General features: G+C 49.1%; 1 protein-coding gene across 1 annotated transcript in view; it reads right to left on the bottom strand.

The window, feature by feature from the left end:
• Nucleotides 1-1,155, bottom strand: part of GABRA3 (gamma-aminobutyric acid type A receptor alpha3 subunit) — a 72,572-nt gene extending 71,417 nt beyond the window's left edge. Inside the window, exon 1 of the mRNA XM_027690487.1 lies at nucleotides 1,088-1,155. The gene's annotated coding sequence lies outside the window, so the exon portion shown is untranslated. The remainder of the gene's footprint in view (nucleotides 1-1,087) is intronic.
• Between the last annotated feature and the right edge of the window lie 16,573 nt (nucleotides 1,156-17,728).

The raw sequence follows: 17,728 nt of genomic DNA, 5'->3' as shown, positions 1-17,728 counted from the left end.
CACCGTGTTCTTGCTGCTGAAATTCTCCCCCCCTAAACCTTAGAAAATGGAGAGCTTTTTCTTTGCATCCCACGTGTTATGCAGTTTGTCACTCCATCCATAAATTTCAAGCACCTGATAACGCTGGGGCTAAATCCTGGCAAGAAAATGCTAAGGTGGCTCCTGCCACCAGAATATTAGTCAACAGAAGCCTGGCGAAGTAAGTGAGAGGTAAAGTATCATCTTCAGGAAGCTGCTGGAGCACTGCAAAGCTGTGCTGGTGGGAAGAGGAAGGTGATGGGCTAAGGCAGAGCTATCAAATAACTCATCTGAGGTCACAAACAGGCCACAAGCAAGGAGACAGGTCAAATGTGCACTAGTGGAAAAGATGATCATTTTCCATCACCTTTCCACATTCCCTGAGAGGTGCTGCTCTCCATATATAATCCCAAGGGATGCTTGCAGTGTTTCTATACAAGACCACATAAATCTTGTTGCCTTAGATAAGGGCTCCAGTGTATCTGGGGGTTCATCCATAGCTTAGACACACCCAAGGAAATCAAGCAAGGAGCACTGGCACAGCTATGTATCTTCATTTCACATAGATGCTCAACATGCATCCCCACACAACAACTCACAGAGCTAAAAAACCCTTCTTGCAAGACACTGCAGAGCTCAAGGTCTGTGGCTCAGCAGATCCTGGCAAAGCAAAGAGCTGGAGCCTTGTTTCTATGGCAAAACATGTCCACCCAAATCTCCAGAAGCCACGTCCAACTACATGGAGAAGTACCAGAGCTTTTAGCAGGGATAGCTGTCTCAAATTCCAGAAGCTATAGTGCTGGCAGTGGAACAAATTCATAAAAGCTAATGGGCCTGAAAGACACTGTATTTGTCCTGCAGTCCCTTGGCAAGAGCAAAAATAAACCTGGAGAGACAGACCTGCTCACATACTCTTCCTTTTCTCTTCTGCAGTTACAACAGCAGCATCAGTTCAAAAATCCCCCTGTGGAGTCACAAGGTTTTCGATGCCTCAGCATTTCTATTTCTAACACTGCGCATGCTTGTCAAGTCCAAATATTCTTAAACAATTTGGATACCTAACACTCACCTAAATCAAGTGCTTAAGAAGGCTGGCCTGAAGAGTCTTGCTTGTTTGTTTTCCTGATACAGGGTCCTTCTGAGTTTGTTTCTGCACTCACAGAGCTGTGAAGTCAATTTTTATTCAGAAGGAATGAAGAGTGGCATGGAGCCAAAACCTGGAACTTGAAACAGGCCCAAATATGGGGAGGTTCACACCAAAAATTGCAGGGTTGACAGCACTAGCTGAAGTGTTTGGAAAATGCCCTATGTTCATATTACATGCAATATGTTATTCCAGGTCTTCCCTCCCCTCCAAATATGTTCCCCAGCTCTCTTTGTCAACAGGTCTCATCATAGTTTGATAGGCTGAGCTCAGTTTTCAGCTGCACACCAAACAGCAGCAAACCTCCTGGCACAAGGAGCTTCAGGTGCAAAGGCCATTAGGAGAAAAAAATCCCACAGGAAGAGTGAAATCTGGTGCACTCAGAAACCTCCCCCATCTGGACACTGACCGTACTTCCATCAAAACAGCAATTTTAGGATCCTCTCCATCAAACAGAATAGTCAGCCACACAATATGGTTGTAGACAGAGCCTGTTAGCAGGAGAGAAGCTTCCCAAAGACCTCAGTTGAACCTGCTACTTTAACAGAGCTCTAAATGTCACCACACAGCCTGTGCTGTGGCCCCTGAAAGGATTCGTATGTTGTCACGTTTGGTAAGGTTTACAAGGAGCATGGGAGCTGAGGCCACTGCCTGACACTGAGTGGATCTTACCAGCTCTAATTAGCTGAAACAAAGCAGCAGAGACCCAGGTAATAAGAGCTCTTCATGATATTAAGGTGAGTGGTGGCTGCGAGAGACAGGCCACTGCAATGGGCTGCTGGAGCCACTCGGGCGGAAGCTGAGGCTGAGCCAGAAGCTCAGCAGTTAATGAAAGGAGGAACTGCCCAGAAATGGTTTGTGTGTTAGCCTTGTCCTGGCACATGGTAGGGCACCAAAAAAAAGGAGCAGCTCAAAGCCCAAGGGCTGTCTCCCTGCCACTCACACAACTCCTCATGCACACCCCCTCTGCACAGCTGGAGCCAGGAGTGGGTGGATGCTGCAGGACCAGCTTAGCCATCAGTCCAGGTCCCATCCATGCCTAACTTCATTAAGATTGATGGTGACTCCCACTCTCTGGAGCACATTCAGGCACGTGCGCTGGAAACCACAGCACCAGCTGGATGCCAGAACTGGGCCAACACTTGGGCAGGCAGGCACGAGGCTACGGGTCCCAGTGCAGGCAGCTAGAACTCCCTCCTGGCACAGAGCTCTGGAGAATCCAGCTGTAGTTGTGACTACAAATGTACAACTGATCATCAGTGCTCTCCCAGGGCCTGTCTGCTTCAGGAGGGGTTTGGGTTTTTTTCAGTGTAAACAGGTCAGAGACAAAAAGCAGGAGGAGTAGTGCATTTGATGGCAGGAAGGCACAGGGCAGAGCAAAGCGGTTCTGCACGGGAGGAAGAGCCCCAGGGCACAGGGCCAGGCAGATGTTCTGCTGCTATCAGTTGCCTGGCAATGGGACATGGAGCCTCTGGAAATGCAGCCAGCCTCAGCCAAATAGGAAAACACAGAATCAAAGGACACTCAAAATGAGAAAAGAGATGCTGTAACTGCCCCCAAACCAGCAATACTCCCGACAGGCCAAGCTGCAGGATCCAGAACAGCCCTACACAGAGGGAAGCCCTAAAGCTGGTTGGCTTATGATGTTTCCACTGAGCTCCATAGCCCAAAGCCTACCAACCTTCAGTACAGGGAAATTCAAACCAGCAACTTTTCCTAAGTCTTCTCCCTCCCACACCAGCTGAAAACAGTCAGAGCAAGACAGTCCTACAATGGCTTGGTCAAACACCTACCAAAAATTCCGGTTAGTTTTTTTTCCTTCATGTGCCTCTCAAGTCCCAGATTCTGGACTATTCTGGTGACTCCAAGGCAGCAGCCAGTGTGAGTCAGGGTCTCAGGTCTGAGTGAGCCTCAGTGCTGACAGACTCCATCTGCAGGGCTGGACTTGGGCCCCAGAATGCAGAGGGCACCAGCTGCAGCACCTGAGCACCAAACTTTGCAGGATTTACCAGAGCAAGCTTTACTTTGCTCCAGCAGATAGGAGGGGAGAGAATAATTGCGATCAAGATCCATTCTGCTTTTCCCAGTCCAGCCAGCCCCACCATTAGGGAGGAGAGCTCCTGCTGTGTGGGAGCCAGTGCACACACCACCCTCTTGATTTGTAATTAGTGCAATAAGAATGCTCAGTCAGCTGGGAAATCTGCCTGAGTAAATGACATCCTCAAGTGCTTTCTAATCCGAGGAAGGCAGCCTCTCACTTCACTGAGCTGATGGGCTGCAGTGGGGAGCACCAAAATTTCTGCTGTGGACCCACATGCAGCCAGGAACACTTCTTTAGCTAATTCTCTCCAGGATCTCTGCCAGCAGCCCCAGCTGGTCACCTGGGAGAACCTGCAAGGTCCTGCCAAGAGTCTGTGTCAGTAATTAATCCGCCTCAGTCTCACAGCACTTGCTCCCTCCTCAAGGCATATACAGTTTAAGGAACGGTCCAGGCAGAAAGGACTCTTGGGTCAAGGAACATGGGAGCTACAGGAAGCCCAGAGGCAGGTTCAAGGGCAGCTGCAGCACTATTTCCATGGTCAGGACTTTAGAAGTGAAAGAACAGAGGTTATGAGTCGAGACAAACTGCAGAGCACCTGCACAGCACACTGGAATATTAACTAAAATAACCCTGTGCCTCATCTCTTTTAAATTCAGAGGCACAGGGGAATCCATCAAGGTAATTTATGGTGTGTAGCTGCTGATATGCCAATCAAAGGAAGCCCAGAGTAACAAGTGTGTTAAAAGAGACCTCATTGATCGCTATCTCCACAAACATGGGCTTAATTCCTTCAATCCCAGTTAATCAGGCTACTTTGTTACATTTCTCATACAATAGATCAGTGGGAAGCATTAGGCATTAGATATGCAACCCCCAGATAGCTTCCCTGGTCTGGAGGGAGGCCTTGGGGGTGGAGCACATCTCAAAGGTCCCCAGCCAGAGCCTGTCAATAGGACATTTGTTTTTCTTTCACAAGTGGAAATTTCTCCACATACAAACCACCAAGATTTTGATGGAAACCTGACAATTTGCAGATGCAGAGATGATAATTAACCAGGCAGAGAGGGAAGAAAGAGCTTTTCTAAATTGCAGGAGCCCACAATCCTCTTTCACAGGGGGGAGCAGGCTGACGTGTTTTCCCGGAAGCAGCAGAACGGACCTTGCTCTGGGGATTGCAGATCTGGAGCCACCCAAAATGTCAGGAGCTGTGCCAGGAAAAATACCTCTACAGCAGCTTCTCTTACCACCTTCTGTTTAACAACACAAGCTGAGGTCTGTTTTCCTAGCTCTGATATATATTTTTGTTCTCTATTTGACAAGAAAGCTACTCTGACCTTTTTGCATGGACTGATGTGCTACTGCATTACTGTGAACTGTAACATCATGGCAAACTGAAACATGGTGAGATAGCAGGAGGTAATGCTCAGATCAGGACTAGATCTAGTCTTATTAAATGTAATAATTGCTGATCTGGAAGAGGGAATAAGCAGCACATTAATTAAGTTTGAAGAGGATCTGAAACAGAAGAGCTGCCAACAACAAAATTGAAAAAATTATATAAAGAGGAGGGAAAAAAAAAAATTAGGTGGGAAGAAAGCAGAACCCATCAGCAGATGAAAAGACACTGTAGAGAGGCTGTGGGGGAAGGAGGAGGTTTGGCCCTACCTCACCACAGTAGACCCAGAAATCCCTTGCTCATCTTTGTCTTTTTCCACAAAGCCAAAGCAGCCCTCAGGCAGAAAGGGCTTTGGCAGACCACTGAAGGAAGACAAGCCCTCCCAAATTTTTTACTTCAGCAGGATTAGGAAGGAATGGTGGAAGCTTTGTCCCCAGATGAGAAACTTTTACCCACTTTTACTAAAGGGCCATTTTGGCAGCCTGCAAAGATTCATCCAGATTCAAGCCTCCTGCTGCAGGGCATGGCAGCCTTGAACACAGCCCAACACAACACAACTGCAAAACTTCAGCCTTCCCTAATTTTGTTTTTGGGTGGGGGGGTTTAATGAAGCAGTCTTCAGATGCCAAGGAAGCCAGGGAGTGGCGGAAAGCTTTTGCTGAGCAGCAGGATAACTGGATGAAGCTACAACTTCTCCAGGGCAGACACACACTCAGAGAGTCCCAGGGAGAGGCACAGGCACACACTCCTCAATCAAACTGCGAAACAAAAAGGGCAAACTCCCTTCCCCTGCCCTGACAGCGGCAGGATTTTCAGCTTTGCTATGGCTGTCTTGACGCAACTACATCTTATGCACTTCTTTAATGCAGATTACTGTGTTGAGGATTATATCTACACCCAAAGGTGATGTTTCAGCTGGCCTGCCCTGGAATTGCCAACAGAGTGACATCACCACTAATTAATCAGCCTCTGCACCGACATTTCTTAAATCCCCTGGATTCAAAGCACAGCAATTAGTCACATATTCCAGCAGGAGTTGCCACCTTCCTTTTCACTTGTATTCCTCTCCCATCTCTTGCTCACACACGTGCTCTGTAGCTGTGTTGCCGAGCCAGCCCAAGCATTGATCCACAAGGAAAATGATCCCGTGGCATCACTTGAAGTCCATATCATTATCCCTGGTAAAGCGTTGGCCAGTGTCAATATTAACAGAAGCAGAAATGCAAGGGACAAAGAAACATATATTTCCCATACTGCTGCAGAGAGCTGGACTCCACTCAGCCCCAAATTAACCTGTCTGAATGCCCTTCAAAATGCAAGGGCACGAGCCCATACTGAATATCCACAGCAGGAATGCATCTGTCTTGGTGAAAGTGCAAGATGTGGTAGGTCCCTGAGCACACCAGAGTTCCCTCTTCCCTTGGGATTCTTTTCTCCTGATGGCCTTTGCACCTAAAGCTCAGCAATGCCTTTGTTCCAGGAGACTCCACTGCTGCAAACTGAGCTCAGCTTATCCAGGTATGGTGAGACCAGGGTCTCCTTTGAGTTGACAAAGTGAGCTGAGGAAGGTATTTGGAGGGGAGGGAAGACCTGAAATAATTATAAGGGACAAAAAGGTGTTCAGTGGCTGAGACTTGCCAAGTCAGGGATTTTGGGACTGGCTGGAGAGGCAGGAACAGCTGAGACAAGGCCACACTGGTCAAATGCTGGGCTGAAGACATGGGACCCTGGATCATAAAAAGCAGCCAAAGCATGTGAAGAGGGGACCAGAGTCCATAAACACTGCTGTGACCACAAGTGTCTGCTGCCAGCAGTCCATGAAGCCTGTCCAGAAGCAATGCCCACAGAGGTTACAGAGTCAAGCACTCAAATCAGGAGTGCCAGAACTCGGAGCAGCCCTGCTGCCCTCACATACAGATATAAGAGCAACAAATTATGACAGTGTTTAATTATATAATCTTATTACCTCACTACAGGACCTCCAGCTCTTCCAGCCAGCCAGATGCATCTGTCCCAGACTGAATTAGCACAGCGAAGGAGCAGCAGTTCCTGTTTACAGGCAACTGCTATTTGTTGCTGATAATGAGGGACAAACAACAGACAGCCACAAAGCTGCAGAAGGATGGAGGATGCTCCTCTTGTGGGGCCACACTGTGGGAGCAGGTGCTGCCTCTGGCTCTTACAGAGCACTTACAGAACAACTCAAACCCAAGTTTACATAGGGAGCCACTTGCTTTCGTTCCCAGGGGTATGAGATCTCCTGGGTCTGCCTTACAGATGTGCCAGGCCCCCACTACTGTTATTGAGGAGCAGCTGCACTGCAGAGATCCCTCTGGGGCTAATATTCCAGCATTGTGACCCTAGATATCTTCAGCCTGACAGCCAAAAGCATCCACTGCTTTGCTGCTTCAAGCTCTGCATGTCAATTCTCACGAATTTGAAGAGAGGATAAAAATAACCTGTCTTCCAGTAGTGGTGGTGTGAAATTAAATTCATTACCATGTGTGAAGCACTCTAATACAATAGTGATGAGTACTACTGAGCAAAGCAGCAGGTCCTACAATAGGCAAAAGAAGAAAAACCCTAAAAGCCACATTGAATACAAGCACTCAGTGAGGCAGAGGTTCTTGAGAGAAGATCCATGGGGGTCAGGTAATTGGGCTGTATTGATGCATATGCACAGCATGGGGCGGGGTAAGGTAAAAGAGGCAGGTTCCATCTTCATTTCTCAAATTCTGAACATCTCAGCAACATCAGCATACACGGCAGAAAAAGCTTAGTAAAGAGCAGAAGGTTAAAAACAAAGCTAGGGAAAAATAAACAAACAGACAACCCACAAACAGCAACAAAATTCCCACCAAAACAAACACACACACTACAAGAGAAAAATTTGGGCCAAAAAGACTATTAAAACCAAGGTAGAGAATACCAGGTTTGCAAAAAAAGCTGCTTACAAGGAAGCACAACTTCTTGAGAAGGCTGATCTAAGATTCAGTGCTTCATTTACTCTAAAAACCATACCTATAAAAGACAAAACATATAAAGAGCAGAGGTCAGGGGAGAGGGAAGGTGGGCAAGCAGAAAGGTGGGAAGGCACGTGTGAAAGCAGGGCTATGAGAGTGAAGCCAGGCATCCTAAAAGCCATGCAAAGCACACTCAGCAAACATTGCTAACCCCTCCTACAGCTGCCACACCAATGAGGTCTCACCACTGACTCCAGGGAGTAATTTTCAGCCCTCTGATGCCTTTCCCTGGCTTGGATTTGTGCAGCTGTGGTTTGAGCCTCCCAGATCAGCAGCCAGCTGTCCTTGGCCTCCAGCCCACAGCAAACACATCTGGAACAGCTGGGGATGGCCAACTGCTGTTGGCCAAGAAAGGATTCATCATGTGGATATAATTTACTGCCTTCCATGGGATATTTTTAACTGGGACTGTAAAACAGCCACACTTGTGGTCACCTGTACAAGCAACTGCTTGGCCTCTGCTCTGGATGTGGCACTCCTGTGCTTGGCAGCCCCTGAACCACTGCAACAGGCTCCCTGGGCCACACACAGCCCCTGGCTTCTTCAGGGAATTTGGTCTTTCCCATCTGAGCCTCCTGCAGGCAGAATCACTGTTTTCCATCCCCATCACTTGTCAGGTGGTTTGGTTTGATCCCAGCTTCAGAGGATCTTGCCCATCACTCCTCTTTCTTTTCCAGTATTTTGTCCCCTATATCAGTTTCCAAGGGATAAACAGTCTGATCCTTACTCACATTTATAAAATAGCAGCACAACCCACAGCTGTCTCCAGCAAAAGCTTTTTGCCTTGGTCTCACCTGATATCCCTCAGCAGGAGGGAGCTCAGGCTTCCACTCAGGATGCCGTTTGACACACCTAGAAATAGGATTACCTGAGGTCTCCTTCTTGCATGGCACAAGGGGAGATGCAAGTAACCTATTTCCCCCATCACTACATTCCCTCACCAAATCTCAGATGATTTTTTGGTTTTTTGGGTGGCAGTTCTCATTTTGTCTTGACTTCCTCTCCAAAGCACTTCCATGGGACGTGCCACTGAAGCAGGTGAGAAGCTCACCTGTTGCTTTTGGAGTACACAGGCAAGGCCAGCAGGTGAAAGGGCTCCAAATCCATTTTTTTTGAAGGAGATAGAGGGGAATTAGGAGGAAAAGACAGTGCAATGGTGTGATGGGGCTGAGGAGCCACTGCCAAGAACCAAACAGACCTCACTGCACATCACCTGCATCAGGCTTCAGCATTGCCCCACTAGGAAGAACCAGAGTTATAAGGATGTGATCCTGGCAGTTTTTTTAATTTTAAAATATTTTCTGCTGGATTTTTTACCTTTTTTTTTAAGAAAAAAACCAAACCCAATAATTTTTAAAGTAAAAACATAAAATGAAACTTCTGAAAAACTGCATTTTTCTTCAAGGTCTTAAATTTCCACTTTAAGCTCTCTACCAGACAGAACAGCAGTAAAAAAAGATGAATTTTTCAGAGGAAACAGAATCATCTCTTGGTTCTTTTGTCCTTTTTATCCTTCATTTCTGACAAAGCAGTCAGAATATTTGAGCAAGTAGTTTCTGCCTTAGTCCCTTTCTTCACTGCCATTTTACCAACCTGAAAAGCAATGAGGAGTTTTCATCACTTCGAGGAGGGTGGAAAGACCTGATAATCTTCCCATTAGAAGGTAAAAAAATTAAACCAGAACCAAAAAAAGCTTTATCAGGTGAAAATGGATGAGAACCCACCCATCTGAACCAGGTCCAGCTCCTGTGTGGGTTTGGTACTTGCTGCTACAGATACTTTTTTTAGCCTGGGCTGATAATAGCAACCAGTTTGCAAAGTAAAGTCCTGTGATGAGAAGGTGAAAATGAATGGTGAAGCTGCCTTTCCTTCACAAACTTTAGGGCCTCAGGAGCCAGTGCTGTGCACTGACTGGAGAGCAAGGAACAGCCCTGGTCTTGGCCACCCCAATCCAGGAGAGGTGATTTACAATGGGATTACATACCTGAGAAAGTTACTCAGGTGCTGGGAGGTGACAGCCTACAGGAGTTGGGAAATCTTTTGGTGAGACCCCACCTGCAGGGCTGCCCCCAGCTCTGGGGTCCCAGCACAGGAAGGACATGGACCAGAGAGCCCAGAGGAGCTCACCAAAATGATTAGAGGGATGGAGGACCTCTCCTATGAAGGAAGGTTGAGATACTTGGGATTGTTCAGCCTGGAGAAGACTTCAGTGTGACCTCATTGCAGCCTTCCAGTAGCTGAAGGGAGCTGACAAGAAAGACAGAGACAATTTACAGGAGCATACAGTGAAAGGACAAGGGGGAATGGCCTCAAACTGACAGAGAGTAGGTTCAAATTCGATATTAGGAAGAAATGCTTTACTGTGATGGTGGTGAGGCCCTGGCACAGGTTGCCCAGAGAAGCTGTGGCTGTCCCAGCCCTGGAAGTGTCCAAGGCCAGGTTGGACGGGGCTTGGAGCAACCTGGGCTAGTGGAAAGTGTCCCTGCCCATGGCAGGGGGTTGGAACGAGATGATCTTTAAGGTCCCTTCCAAACCAGACCATTTTATGATCAGAACAGCAGCACATTTTCTTGTAATGCCAAGGGAAGGGAAACCACATCTGGGGAGGCACTGGGTTGTGCAGGTCAGGACCTCCTTCCAAAAGGGACTGTCATCCTTTGGCAGTGACTAGCACCAGAATACCTGTGTCAGGAGACCTAAAGAGAGGCATCCATAAGAGGGAGGTTACAGAGGGATTCCCTGAGCTATTCACACACTGAGATCCTTGGCAAGACTCTCACTCTGGAATCTGCAGTGATACAGATGCTGTGCAAGCTCCCTCTGGGCCTTTTAGGAAGTGTCTGACTCAAATGGAAATCAATGTGAACCTGGAGTCAACTGCTACAGAGAGAAAAAGCTCCTGCCAACCCAGACCAACCCTGAGCCCAGAGTTGCTGTCCAGAGGGGCCCAGTGGAGGAGCCCACATCCAGGCCAGGCTGACCACAACAGGCACTGCCACCCCACAGCCTGGCACCACCACCCAGTCAGGAAATGAGCATCTCACAGAATACTGGTCTCACAGAATAGTTGGAAGGAATCCACCGGGATCAAAGTCCAGCTCCTGGCCCTGCACAAGACAGTTCCAAAAAGTCCCACCATGTGCCCGAGAGCACTGTCTAAATGTTCCTGGAGCTCAGTCAGGTTTGGGACTGTGGCCACTTCCCTGGGGAGCCTGTTCAGTGCCCAACCACCCTCTGGGGGAAGAACTATTTCCTAATGTCCAGCCCAAACCTCCCCTGACAGAACTTCAAGCCCTTCCCTTGGGTCCTGTCACTGGTCACCAGGGAGCAGAGATCAGAGCCTGCCCCTCGGGAAGATGCTGCAGACAGCAATGAGGTCTCCCCTCAGCCTCCTTTTCTCCAGGCTGAACAAACCAAGAGCCCTCGGCTGCTCCTCACAGGTTTCCCTGCTGGACCCTTCACCATCACCGTGGCCTCCTTTGGATGCTCTCTAATAGTTTAATGTCTTTTTTAATGTTGTTGGCCCACAGCCACCCGCAGCACTCGAGGTGACACCGCACCAGCGCAGAGCAGACCGGGACAACCCCCTCCCCGGCCCGGGCGGCGATGCTGTGCCCAATACCCCGACGGTCCCCAGGGCACGCTGTGACCCGCATCCCAGCTCCCGGCCCGGGCTGCGCCGCCCGTTCCGCGGGTTCTGCCGCCCTCTGCCCGCCGCGGGAGGGAAGCGCTGCTGCCGCGGCCGCCGGGATGCGAGCGGGGCCCGGGACAATCCCCGGGACAGCCCCCGGGATGCGATCGGGATCCGGGACAACCCCCGGGATGCGATCGGGATCCGGGACAACCCCCGGGATGCCACCGCGGCTCGGGGACAGCAGCGCTGGCCGAGGGACCCCCCGCAGAGCCGCAGCCTCCCGGCTCCGAGCCCATGCGGTTTTCACCGGATCAGAGAATCGCTGAGATTGGAAAAAGACCTCCAAGATCATCCAGTCCCCACCACGTCAACCAGACCATGACACCAAGTCTGGTCTGTCCCTAAACAGCTCCAGAGGTGGTGATGCCACCACCCTCCTGGGCAGCCCATTCTAGTATCTAACCACCCTTTCTATGAAGAAATTCCTCCCGATGTCCAACCTACACATCGCCTGGCACAGCTTGAGGATACATCCTCTTGTCCTATCATCAGTGGCCTAGAAAAGAGACCAGTCCCTGCCTGGTTACAGCCTCCTGTCAGGGAGTTGTAGAGAGAGAGAAGGTCCCCCCTCAGCCTCCTTTTCTCCAGGCTAAACAATCCCCACTCCCTCAGCCTCTCCTCGTAGGACTTACCCTCTAGACCCTTTCCCAGCTCTGCTGCCCTTCTCTGGACACGATCCAGAACCTCAGTGTTCTTCTTGAATTGAGGGGCTGAGAACTGGACACAGGATTTGCCCTTGTGTGGTGACAGTAGGTTGAGGGGCAGAAGCACTGACCTGGGTGTGCAAAGACACAACTGGTTTATTTACACATATTTATACCCACAGAGAAGTGGTAGAACAGCAGGGAGGGAGCTCCCTGGTTCCTGAAGGAAGGAGACTGATCCCAGAGGCACTCTCTGGACTCCAGCACAATGGACACAATCCTGTCTCCTCAGAGCAGCTTCCCTCTCCCCCTTCCTTTTACACAGCACTTCTGGCAGCCCAGGATTCCCAGAGTGTCTTTGCAAGGCTCATTAGCTCACGTGGAAAACTGTAAAACAATAATAGTGTCACCTGCAGACAAATGCCACAGCTGTTCAGGTCACCTCGTGCATTTCTGGTGAGTGGACATGTCCAAGGGAGATCTCTGCTTTCCCTTCCCAGAAGAACTTCCATTTAAACTGAAGCTTATTCAAGCATTTGAATCCCAGTGATGCATGAAAGTGTCCCTCTGCAGGTAAAGTGACTGTAAGATGGCATTTTTGTGTATCTAGATTTTTTTTTTCCCCCAAGCTGAGCTATGGATAGCTCCTGCTTCAAGTTACTGCTTTACAGAAGAGTTAGAGCTACAAGCTCTGCTGCTCCAGACAGGCCCCAGCCTGTAAAACCTGCTCAGCAAGGTAAGGAGCAAAGATGGGGGGCTAAACCCCTACCCAGCAACTGCACCTCCCCATCCACTCTGGTCCTAACCCTGTGTCTGCACCCTCCATGAGCCATAAAGGCACAGACCCTCTCTGAAAGCACAGCCATACACTGCTCTAAGCTCTGGAAAAGCCCTGTAAAACTATGGGATTTGCTTTTTCTTTCCCACTAGAACTCCTTGGCTAACCCCAGCTTTTGGGCAAGTGGGTTGAAAGGCCTTGGTTTCCTCTCCAAAAAGAAGATAATTTTTTTAAAGAACTGTTCAGACAAAGTGTGACATAACAGGGTATCTATTTCTTCAACAGATCTGCTTCCCTGCATTTGTTTGAAGTCTGACCTGATTATTCTTGCAATTGTATTTTTAATGCTCATCAGGTATCCTTAGAGAAAATGGAGAGTCACTTTTTTTAGATCATGCATATGTAATCAGACAAACAAAATATAGCTCACCTGCCCTGTTCTTCCCCTCTACAGCAAAAAGCATGTCCTTAACCACTGCTCCAGCAAAAGCAACAGCTATTCAGATGGGACAGAGCACCAGCTTCTGATCAGCCTTGGGCACAAGCACCAGAAGTGCCATCTGTCTTCAATGTAGGGACAAATGCCACCCTCACACTGGAGTAAACCAAAGGAAGTTGTTTCCCTGCCACCCCAGCAGTTGCCCTACCCATGTTACATGTTCATGCATACAGTGCCTTCCTCTAGTATTGTCCTCCCATATTTATGAAGGTTTTATACATGGAAATCCCCCTCCAGGCCTGAGTTAGAAGCAGAAAGTTTGAGATACTGCAGAGTGCTGCCATAAGCAGAAACCACGGGCACAGGCAGCCTCTGCACCTCATAAATCATCAGGAGGGGGCAGAGAACTCGCCACCATTTCATCAGTTAATTACAACTGTTAATCATATTTTCATTAACCTCAAATGAAACTGCCAGCATCCCCCCTGTTTTCACCCCGTGCCCCAAGTCCCATCTCTCAGAGAGGTCCTCTGTCAGGCAGGACACACAGACTGTCCTTCACAAAACACATCTGGTCACCTGCCTACGGACAGCAGTTTTCCAGACTCCAGATCTTACCTCTTTTCCACATCTCCACCCCTTCCTAGGCCTCAGTAGGCACACATACAGCCTTTGCTATGCAGGCAACATATTTAGCCCTCCTCATACTCTCCCAACCCTGCTCCAATTAGCCTCAGTCTTGCTTAGGATGGGGAAAGCCTGCAAAGTCTATACTGTTGACTGTCAGACTTGCTGACATATTGATCGTGTTGCTATAATAACATGTCCCATTTTCCCCTATTTTAAAAAGGGACTGGTGCTATAAGGCTGCTCCTGTAAAGCAATTTTATCTCTCCACGCATCCTGTCTCCATACAACCTGTAAACAGAGCTGTTGATGTGAGATGTTCCATGGGACAGGAGGGACAGGGAAGCCTTCACCCTTCACAGGGCAAGAGGTGCCTGCAAAGGCTGTTCTGCACTCTGCCAGGCAGGGCAAGCAGAGTTAATAGCTCAGCACTAATCTTGCAACAGTCAGACCCTTCTGCCCCCAAGGAATGGGGAAGTGGACTGCAAAGTTCCTGTCCCACACTGCCCCTCATGCAGCCACCAGGGCAGCTCTGCACACTCCAGCTCTGCTCCTGCACCACTGTCAGCTTCCACTCATGGCTCTCCACGAGGAGAAAGGGTGTTGATTAATGTTGATTGAAGACTTTGGATGCTACACCTTCCCCCAGGGTACAGAGAAATAATGAGCAGTGTGACATTTGAGGTCCCCTCTGCCTAAGCTGTTACAGCTTCGCGCCTCAGCCCTGCCCGAGGGGACAACTCACCTCTGGGGTGAGAAGGGGATTCAGCATTCCCATACATACATTATCTGCTTCCTTCCCTGCTCCAGCACTCAGCTCCAGGCCTAGAAAACTCCCTCATCCCGGGCTGAGGCATCACATCCCTCATGTCTTTCTGCTCTTGGGGGAGCAGCCCCCAAGCACAGCCATCCACAGCACTGCCAAGCACAGGGCACCACATCCATGGAGCAGCACTTCCCAGAGGGTGGGGGCAGAGGAAGGACATAAGAACAATCACAGACCTTGGAGCTTCCTGCCCAGCTTGCTCTGGTTCAGTCTTGGTCTATCAAGGACATTTCCAGTCTGAACTACGTGGCTTGAAAGAAAGTGGTGACGACCCCGGTCAAAGCCACACCATACAAGGGGCAGGGCAGCACTTCGTCCTCCAGAGCTGTCCCAGACTTCTAAGGTGGGGATGTTGCACCTCTTCCTCCATTTGTTTCATCTCTACACCCACGCCCAACATTCAAGAGTTAACTCTCTGCTTGCCCCACTACCTGCAGGTCTGAAAGGATGTCAAAGCCAGCCGGGGAGGAGAGGAGAGTCAGGACCACGGGCTCCAAGATCTGCAGTGGCTTCTGCCTCCCTCTCCTCTCCCCCACCCTCCAGCAGCCTCAGATGTGCCAAGCAGCCCGTAAAGGTGTTAATGGGGAACAGATCACCTCTGCCACAATTGTGATGCAACATGGCACCCAGGACAGAAATGAGATATAAAGCATGCACTTACCCTCTCAGTGTGAAAGCTGCTGGGTTAAATATAACTGAGGCTGGCTGGCTCCAGGAAGCGTGGCTGATCTCTTCATTTGATGGCAGAGTGCTTGCTTTGCCAAACAGCCCTCAATCCCCACAAAGCCAGCAATTTCTCCTGTGTGAAATGTGTATATACATTACCACCTATGATAGAGGTGCATAAATTGCCTTCATTATACATATTCCCTTGGAAAGTGTCACAACCCAGCATCTCACCAGCCAACCCTGGCTTTTGTTTTTTTGTCCAATTAAGTTTTTGACTGGGTCCAAGTCACACTGGTGTCTGCAGAGCTTAATGAAGGGGGTGTGTTGCAAAGAGGGGGCAAGAAACCTTCCACTCCTCCCTGGCAGCCTCAAGCTGTGACACAGCAAAGAAGACATGGGATTGTTACTGGTGTTACCTGTGTCTGTGGTAGCCTTCAGAGTTAACATCTGCCTTCCAGTTAGAGCTTTAGCCACAGATTTCCTCTCCCCTTTGTGCTTACCTGACCCATTAGGCCAGACAGAATCCTGGGCTGAGAATAAGCTGCATCTGTAACACACCATCACACTGACAGCACAGAATTACTTGGCATTCCCCCTGGGTCTTCCATGGGATCATTCCTAATCCCTTGGACTGGAGTCCAACACTGGACATCCTTATTAGCTACCAGTGAGGAGAGCTTAATTGCCAAATAAACACTCCCACGAGCCATAGACCTGCTCTCCCAGCTAAACAAATCTTGTACCCACGTTAGGAGGCTGCAGGTGCCCACCATCATTAAAAATGAAGCTTCAAATGCAAAGCCCTCTAAATCCAGCATAAAGCTGAGTTATTCTGGCCATGGGGGACGAGGGGGAATGAAGGTGAGAAACAAGACTTCCTTGCAAAACAAAGAAACACTTCTCTATCGGAAGTGATCTTCAGAGTTTGAAGTTAGCCAAGGGGGAAAAGTCACTAACCAAACATTTTTTAATGGCAGGGGTAATTAAGCATCACATTGCCTGCAACTGCAGTCCTTGCCTATCTGGTTGCACAGGAGCTTCTGTTCACAGAAGTTCTATAAATCAAAATACAAGCCTTCTAACAAGCTGGCCTTGCAAACACCTCCTCTGCCTTCATCCAGCTGAAGTTATTGGGCTCATCAATGAGGAGTGTTAACCAGCCGAAACTTCAGGATACCCTAGATAGAAAAACTTATTCAAATTACCCCTTCTGCCTCTAACTCCAAGAGCTCAAACCTTCTTTGAACCCTTATCAAAAGTTAAGGCACTATAAGCCATTTCTTGTACCAGCCTAACTAACTGCCAACAACATAGGAACACACCACTCACCTTAAAAAAGGCAGCATTAATATTTACTAACTGAATGCAGACTGCATAACAGCTCTTATCTGTGCTGCTTAATTGTGCCAGCTTTAAGAGCAGCCCAATAAAGGCATGTCAGCAAGGCTTCTTTTTTTAAAAAGGGTGCCAAGGGATCTTGTTGTAAGTGAAGATCTTTGAGAAAAGCGAGGAGATTCATTGCATTAAGTGCATGGTATAAAACTGGGTTAGACAGAACTGCTCTCCCCCAGGAGCTGGCTTTGCCAATCACCTGGGGAGAAGTATCTTGTAGAGAAAAAACAAACAATCCTTAGTGCTACCCACTGAATTTAAGATCATGGCCATTTGCCAACCCACTTTTCCTCAGCTGGGAGCAGGGGGTGGGTGGATGGCACCCTCAGCCCATTGTCATAGCTGGGTGAGGACATACCACAACAAAAGGCATAAGGCTGCTGTTGAGGAAACTTTCCCATCTGACCATTCAGGTGCCACTCCTGGAGTCACACTCGCACCACTGTCACTGCTGGGACCAAAGTCCTTTCACAGTGGCAGCTCCAGTGAGCCAACAGGTGCCCTGCTCTCCTCCCTACACCCCACACAAGTTTTTCTAACTGGGCTGACTCCAGGTTTCCCAAAGCAGAGCCTCAGACACCCAATTCCTTTAAGTATTTCATTTTTGGCACAGTGACATAGCAGCTCAAGCCAGGGAGGGAGCCCCAGCAAAGCAATCCCTGGGCTCTTATGCCTTTACAGCCTGTGCACCCCTTCCTCACACTCCCCTCACACCCCTTACATGGGCCTCTGGGTCCAATGGCAGTATTTGATCTGGGGTCTTCTCACTGTCCATAGGGTTCTGTAGAATCTCTGGGTGACTGGCCATACCCCTCCCTGGCCAGCTGGCCCTGCAAGATCCATGTCCTTTGTCAGGCAAATGGTCACTGCCAATTCCCAGCTCCTTGTCCGGGGGCTCCAGCCCTTTCCTGCCATCCAGGGCAAAACATGGAGCTTGCACACCAAGCTACCTGCACTAGCTGTGTTCCTCCTAACCCCCCTGCCACAGCCCACATCTTCATGGCAGCTACAGCTCAACATCACCTGCCTTTGCATGG

This window comes from Neopelma chrysocephalum, unplaced genomic scaffold (assembly GCF_003984885.1).
Source record: "Neopelma chrysocephalum unplaced genomic scaffold, ASM398488v2 Primary Assembly neopelma1_81, whole genome shotgun sequence".
NCBI classification, from domain to species: Eukaryota; Metazoa; Chordata; class Aves; order Passeriformes; family Pipridae; genus Neopelma; species Neopelma chrysocephalum.
The sequence above is the reverse complement of the archived record's forward strand: the minus strand, read 5'-3'. Positions and strand labels throughout refer to the sequence as shown.